The following is an 8,649-nucleotide window of genomic DNA, read 5'->3' on the forward strand; positions in this document are numbered from 1 at the left end:
AACACAACTGTCACATTCCTGACTTGGTATAGGAATGTCCTTACATAGAAAATATATTTTAAATTTATAATTTTAATCGCCGAAAGCTTAAAGTATATAGTATGGTAGCCCTATTGAATATATGTCAACAGTTTTAATAATACATTTTTCAAGTGTTATGTGGCTTTTATCACACAAACAGGAAAATTAACGCTATCTTTAATCCGTTGTCATATATATTAGACACAAGCTTTGTTTCCTTGCAAAGTCTTCCTAGGGGAAATATGTTAACGGAAGATTAGCTGATGATTACTGTTTCAACATTTGTCATCATCCGCTAAAATAAAAAAAATGGAAAAACTTTAAGTTAGGGCTACATGATTTCTTATTAGTTGTTATGGGCTTGAAAAAGCTTTTACTTACTGCGAGTGCTCTCATATTTGTATTTGTGTCTTTCTTGTTTAAGTTAATTTTGAGTTCTTTATATCGAACTTTATATCATGAACTATCCCCTTTACAGTATATCATTCTTCGCTTGTATTGTGTACCGTAAAGAATTCTAGTTTTACTAAATTGTTCATAAACTGTAGAACCTGAAGAATGATTTTGTAAAATTACTTACTCAGTGTATATAAAGTGCGAATCCAGCTAGTTCATTTAAAGGATCATGGGAAAACTGTATTTGTTTACGTTTTGAAAATATCAAGTTAAAAGGATTTTAAAGTTAAGTTTTAACATATTTTCATTGTGATATGTCTTTATATTATACAAATATAGCATTAAAGTTCAAATAAGTGTTATAAAAGCATCATAATATAGCATATCGATTATTGAAAGCGATCCATTTTAACTATAGATGCGATGAATTATCACTGTTAGTGCAGTCAATATTAATGTAAAAATTTTCAAAGATGCGAGGAATTGTTATTGTAGAGTTATGTGATAAATGCACTTGCAACAAATGAAAAAAACTTAGTTGATGACTTTAGATTTATGATACATGTATTTTCAAATTGAAATACAAACTCCTCATTCATTCTTTATCAAATATATAGCTTTTCAAACTTGTAACAAAAGCGATTCTCAAAATGTCATATTGTATTCTTCAGATTACGTTTCTCCTTGATTTTAACTTATATATGGAATCACTGGAGAGTTACAGCAGCGGGCCCTCTTAGGCATCAGTGGGCCCCTACTTATGAAAAATTCTAGATCCGCGAATGGATACTACCGCAGAGGTAAAACCATGCACATTTGGGTTATTGTACACGAAATGCATGCTACAAATCATTTTTGTTGATTTTAGACCCTTTGGAACTCTATGTTGTCTATGTGGGCTATTTCAGCAACTAGGCAAAAAATCCCCAAACTAGATACACGGTTAGATTCAGCATGTCAACGAATTTCAAATATCTATATTAAAGGACTTTTGTCTATAAATTTGGACCCCACAAAATTGAAAAAGGGACCAAAAATATAAAAAAAAAATGCATGCATCGGATACATTTGTTATTGAAGGCATGACTGTAACAATAGGATGAATATACAAAAATATCTTATTCTGGGGTCTCATTGGGGGGTTCTGATCCCGGATCCCGCTTACTGTTTTGGCAGATTCCCGTATTCAGCTTATTGTTTTGTCAGATTCCCGTATCCCGCTGATACTATGCAGTTCTAATTTTGTGTAATTATCCGTGTCCCGCTAGACTTCATTTCCCGTTTTTCACTACACAATCATTTGACTTTCACCTGTCACGCTTGCAAAAAATCGGCAATCCGGCGTAACGCTTATACCCAAATGCGACCCACTATTTTACTCTATTCTGACTCATATTAAGCCCATTATAAATATATTAAAAAAGTAGCGTGGATTTTTTATCCCTTTTTATCCCGTCTCGTTTCGTTTTTGAGCCATATATATGTGTCGTATGTGACAATGAGACAACTCTCCATCCGAGTCACAATTTATAAAAGTAGACCATTATACGTCAAAATACGGTCTTCAATATGGAGTCTTGGCTCACACCGAACAACAAGCTATAAAGGGCCCCAAAATTACCAGTGTAAAACCATTCAAACGGGAAAACCAACGGTCTTATATGCACAGTTTAACCTGTATTTTAAATATTTGAATTAGATTGGGTGTTATCATAATGATTATCCAATAAAAAAAAGCAAACGAGTCAACTAAAGTCTTCATCTACATGCTTAAAGAAATGAGCTGTAATAGATAAAAAAAACAATTATACAGTGAAAATGCACCGCATATACAATACTAATGATTCGCTTCACAGTGAAAATGAAAGAATAGTATCATTATTCGACAATAAACATGACTAGCATTACGAAATTATCATAGTGGAATTTAGTTAAATATGAAGAAACTGAATGACAAAACATATTCTACGTTATACAACTTTAATAATTGTATTAAAATGAATATGTTTTACTGCAACAACATCTTACTTGCTAGTTATAAAGCACCTGCACGATCTGTTCGTGAAATGTCCTAAATATTCACCTATTTTGGTATACATTTCACAGCTGGATGGCTTTAGGCGCGATACAACCCCGCTCGCATCTCTTACTTTGTTTTATTAGTATTATGTTTTTCTGAACATATATATTTTAACTCATTTCCTTCATTTTCTTCAAAAATTAAAAAAAAGTTCGTCTGTTTATTTATCATTCTACATTAGACATTTATGGCATATACAGTAAAAATGATATTTTAGGATCCGCACTTTACATACAGTGTTACTATTGTGCATATACAGATTTTATCATACTGATTATATTTATACATTATTCAAGCTGTTGTTATATTTCAATTAAGTATTGCTATTAACGCAAGAATTCACAGATGGTTTGAAAAATATTGTATTTTGTTTTTCTTTCATAAATCTGTTTTTAAGTATTATAATAAGAAAGATGTCGTATGATTGTCAACTTTCCATAAGAGACCAAATGACACAGAAATTAACAATTATAGGTCACCGTACGGCCTTTTATCACACAAACAGGAAAATTAACGCTATCTTTAATCCGTTGTCATATATATTAGACACAGGACGGACGTGTTCTCAAGCTTTGTTTCCTTGCAAAGTCTTCCTAGGGGAAATATGTTAACAGAAGATTAGCTGATGATTACTGTTTCAACATTTGTCATCATCCGCTAAAATAAAAAAAATGGAAAAACTTTCCATAAGAGACCAAATGACACAGAAATTAACAATTATAGGTCACCGTACGGCCTTCGAGAATTAGGAAAGCCATTACGACATAGTCAGCTATATTACTTAATTTATAATGTTCTGTTATGGTTTCGGTTGAATACTGTTGTGTGATGTCTGTTTAAATAGTTATAAAATAGCCTTGTCATGCCGTCATTGTCATAATAATTGTTCGGACTGGTATTGTGAAATAATTGTATAAATTTCAATGTTCGTTACTTAGTGTGTCACTGTTGGTGGTGTCCCGTGTTGTATGTCATTGGAGGAAGATGTTCTTTGTTGGTGCTGTATGTCATTGGAGGAAGATGTTCTTTGTTGTTTCACGGTTTGCATGTTGTGTCCACTTTTATATTATTTGTTGGTGTGTTTCTCATAAGTTTTATTGCGTGTGTTTGTGTTGTATTTCTGTAAAGCTTTACTAAAACTATCACATAAACTTCACATGATCAAAGCAAATGAGGTCAAGGTTTTTTAAACCAAATAAAAAATACATGTACGTACACCTTAAAATCAATCAATTCACTAAATATAGTTGACCAATTGCTAACAGTTTTTATGAAACAGACTTAACCAAGAAAACTAAACATTTACCAATGAACCAATAAGTTAGGTCAATGTCACATTAAAACAGAACAGAAACTGAATGTGCTTGCCTTGTTAGAACTGAAAATGGATGAGCTTGCCTTGCAACAACTGAGAATGAATGTTCTTGCCATGAAAGAACTAAAGATGTGATGTAAAGATTATTCTGACCAACAAAATATCATTTGTTTAACATTGGAGTGTCCTTATTTACAACACTGTAAGAAAGAAGTGATTGATATTAACTAGGTATTTATTGCAATGCGGGCATCATTATATCAATCGCAAAAGACCACAAAGGAGAATGATTGTTTATTCAAATCAAATGTATTTTCTAGTATACTTGTCAAAATTAAAAGTGTTTCCGAGAGAATAAAATGTGGTTGTCATATTGACGGACTTTGCCTATATATAGTGTGTACTACTCATAAAAAGGTTTGATATTTAGTGTAAAGGGTTTGTTTTTATGCCCCGTTTATGGGCATTATGATGTTTGGTCTGTACGTATGAGGTTAAAACATTTATGTCAAGGACGAAGATGGAGTTCAATAAACTTGAAACTTAGTATACATTTTCCTTTTGATATACATTTCTAACTTTCATGCCGATTGAGCTTTGACCCCCAATTTCACGGTCCACTGAACATAGAATATGATAGTTAAGTACGTCCGTATACTATAGACACATTCTTGTTTGCATATTGGCATTGCAACAAACGCAATAATTCTTATTTTTTTTTATTGCCAAAGTACAGAAAAGATTACATCTGTTTACTATAAAAGACTTTTATCAACATGATAAAATTATAAACATTTCCAGAAAATAAATATAAATACAATGACTTTAAAATATTCGTATATAAGGGTTTGTAAATTGTAAAACAATCCTTGATTAACTTTATAGTCCATGAAGGCTTAATAAATTCCTGATAGCATTTCCTGTCTGTGTTTTGAAACGTTTCATCTCTTGGTGTAGACGGTTTACATATCTCTTCAATGTCCAAATTTCTCTTTCTGATTTTATATTTTTCTGTAAGAGGTCGTTGAATTCTGGAAACATTTCCAGCACCGTAGTGGATACACCGTGCGACACATTGAACATGTTGGCGACCAAAAGAACAATACACACAACATACAGTTTCTGCATTTCTACAAAAAAAAATAAGATTACAAAAAAATGAAACATTAAAGAATAATATCATTCAGAAAAAAAAATCATCATATAAAAGTTTTTTTCGGTCATACATCAGAATTACTATATTAAAATATAACTATTGTTTTGTAGTTGTGTGTATTCTTTCTACGTGTGTTTTCGGTCTTGCATTACGTTGACAGAATATTATATCACTTGTTTTTGGTTTGTTTTTTGTGTTCTTTTTTTTGTGTCGGGGGGGGGGGGGGGGTGGGGGGGGGGGGGGTGACACAACTAAGTTTTCTGTGTATTTATTGTGTGGGTAGAGCGAGCAGGGTGATGAGCTATTTGGTGAGCTTACTTTCGGGTGCTGCGTGCTTCTTACAGAAAGCTGACACAATTGTCTTTGGCAGGCCTGAAAATAGTCAAAACCAAGGATTCAATAAAAAAGAGTCTTTATTTCTTGATAGCGTATGGCAGAGTCTATAATATATATTACATCACAACATAATAATAGACAGTAAACTAACAATACCAAAACTTCATAAACTAAGCCTTTACATAGCTTAGTATAATTAAACCAAATAAAATATGAAATTTAAAGATAAAACATCCTATCTGATTTATATTACTGAATAGGGAACATGATTTTATAACGCCTTAACCAAACAGATATAAATTTCAAATTGTCTTTTTATTACTAAAAAAATCTTTAACATTAAATTTTATCATCTTTATAAAATATTAAAACTAAATATAAACAATCTGCATTGTTTAAAATGACTCTCCATAGACATGCCAAACTGAAACATGTAATTAATCTCAAACAAGTTTATATACAAAATATTCTAATTAAAACAAACACTTGCAAACTAATTTGCATATCAAGGGGGGATAACTACTTAAGTTATCTCTGGGGACCTAGCTCACATACTAAAATTAAACATTCTGGGACTACTGAGTTAATTTACTCTAGGATAGTAAATAAACAAAGTCTCAAAATATAGAAATCACAAGGCTGGAATGGGAAATTCAGGAGAACTAATGTTTCTTTGCTTATACAAGCTTTGTTACTTGGCGACGATGGAAAACTAACATGAATGTATTTAATAATAAATGTATTACACTAACCATGACTTATGTTGGCTCTAAACTGGTGAAAATACACAATATTATTTGTCCCGCAATTTTGTCGCAAGTAAACAATGAGTTATCTCCCATATAAATAAATCTATGGCAGCCCGCAATACCAAAACTTAACTGTTACATTCAAGATATGTACACAGTGACATAATTAAACAAAAGTAATTAACTAAAACTATTACAAACTAAGCTGAAACTTATAAACAAATATATCTACACAAGTTATGTTTCAGTTTACCAAAATTAAGGACTTTTTGTCAAAAGTACTTTAGTTAACTTTTCAAACCATTTACATTTTTGACGGTTTCTTAAATAATTTGAATTAACACCCAATATTGAATTCAATTAATTAACCTTTCAAAATTGAATAAATTACCTTCTTTTAAGTTAGTTTTTAAAACATAATAGAAAAATATATATAAAATATGTACTCACCTGAAAATAGTCAAAACCAAGGATTCAATAAAAAAGAGTCTTTATTTCTTGATAGCGTATGGCAGAGTGACGCTAATCAAGAAAAAAAGTGAATCCATGGAATTAAACTAATTTTCAGGTTTTGAGCCAATCAAAATTTATTTTACAAAATTTTCAGTGTAAAAGTGGCAGATTATCGTATCACGTGCAAAACCACTCATTGTCAATGTGGCGCTATTTCTATTTCCTTCTTTATCAACTTAACTTGTCAGAAGATGTCTAATTACATAAAGTATTTATTTGTTAACCCTTTCAAAAGAACTAATGGACATTACATAATTTAATCTGTCGCCTTGCTTGTTCATAGACGAGATAAATACATACAAGATAGCTTGAAAATAATCTTTTCTTTGTTTAGCAGATTTACACCTACTATTTCTGTATTAAGATTGATAATAAAGTGAAAGAAAACTTGTGAACCAAACTTCAAAATGTTTTAAGCCAAATATAAAATTAAATTTCCAAAACGTCTAAAATATTGAATATAAAAATAAGAATATTCCCTATAAAAATCTAAAGGAAATTTAATGCAATTTCTAACTATGACAGGGGGGTCAAAATATATAAAATGTGTGATGCATTAGGGACCTGTTCATACTTATTGGGGGGTGGGACCGGTGCAATTCATATTTCTCCCTTTAGAAAAATCTATGTCCTACCCTCTGAATGTACCCAAAAAAGTTTCTGTCCTTTATGAAATATCTACTAAATAAGTATATGTCCTATCTAAACTAGTATGAATAGATTAAGCAGACTTGTACTTCATTTTTTATCAGACTTACATAGATCAAATAAAGTAGTCTAAATTTTTCTAGAATTTTAAATGATCTCCTTGAAAAGGCAAACAAGATCCCTTTTCAATTTCACGAAGAGTAATACAATAAAATATTTTATGAGCAATTTGTATTATCTTTTTTTTTAATATATTTTTTTTCTGTCTTTTGACTGTCCTCTAAAAAAATTGTTTAGAATGTTTTATTGTAAAATAGTATTTCTTATTTTTAAAGATATGTATTTCATTTATTTCTTCCTTTATTCAATGATTTGTATTTGGTTAATTTGTACCACACTAAAGGCAGTATATCATGTCACTTTAAATCACATAGAATGATTAATTGTATAATTTTGGTTTGTTATTTTTATTTTTTTATGCATCTAAAAAAATGTGGTATGATTGCCAATGAGACAACTATCCACAAAAGACCAAAATAACACAGACATTAACAACTATAGGTCACCGTACGGCCTTCAACAATAAGCAAAGCCCATACCGCGTAGTCAGCTATAAAAGGCCCCGATAAGACAATGTAAAACAATTCAAACGAGAAAACTAACGGCCTCATTTAAGTAAAAAATTAACGAAAAACAAATATGTAACACATTATAAACAATTAAACGACAACCGTTGAAATTACAGGCTCCCGACTTGGAACAGGCACATACATAAATAATGTGGCGAGTGTTTATTTTTTTCAACCTTTTCAAAATCATTTCATGATATAAACATGATATTAATATCTAGCTTTGTAATTGTATTTCCTTTTTTGTTACTTGTTTTCCATCAATTAATCTTGTTTATTTTGTTGTATTTTTGTATAATTTGTATAGCCCATTTTTCTACATTCATATAAGTAAGTAAGTAATTTGTTTATTATAGTGACTTGTGAACATAAATATAATACAATTACAAAGTTTATAGTCAAAGTTACACCCGGCCCATTGGACCTATAAGTCACCTTTTTAAAATATCAGTAAGGTTAAACATAATCACGTTATACATGTATATATACACAATTTCTCAAATCATTTGAAATTAAAGTTCAAAAAGTTAGAATAAATATACACAAAAATTAAATGTTCATAGATTATATAGCACCTGACGTCGGATATGAAATGCACGAACGATATATTTTGCTAATTTTCTTGTGTGAAGAGACATTAAAATGTTCAGTTTTTGTTCATGATTCAGATCTAAGAAGAATTCTGTAGTTAAAAGTTCACCAAAAATGTTATTTCGACAATTCCAATAAAGCGGACAATTAAAGATAAAGTGTAGTTCAGTTTCGGCTTCTTGAAGATTACAAAAAATACAAAGTCTTTCTTCAGG

At 30.6% G+C, this 8,649-nt stretch overlaps 1 long non-coding RNA gene across 1 annotated transcript; it reads right to left on the reverse strand.

Annotated features, from left to right (window-relative positions):
- Positions 1-4,515: 4,515 nt before the first annotated feature.
- On the reverse strand, positions 4,516-6,050 carry LOC143080211 (uncharacterized). The gene is made up of 2 exons (XR_012979663.1): positions 5,341-6,050; positions 4,516-4,942 (listed from the first exon to the last, which is right to left on the reverse strand). It is a non-coding gene; the product is annotated as an uncharacterized LOC143080211 (long non-coding RNA).
- Between the last annotated feature and the right edge of the window lie 2,599 nt (positions 6,051-8,649).

Source organism: Mytilus galloprovincialis, chromosome 6 (assembly GCF_965363235.1).
Source record: "Mytilus galloprovincialis chromosome 6, xbMytGall1.hap1.1, whole genome shotgun sequence".
Lineage (NCBI taxonomy): Eukaryota > Metazoa > Mollusca > Bivalvia > Mytilida > Mytilidae > Mytilus > Mytilus galloprovincialis.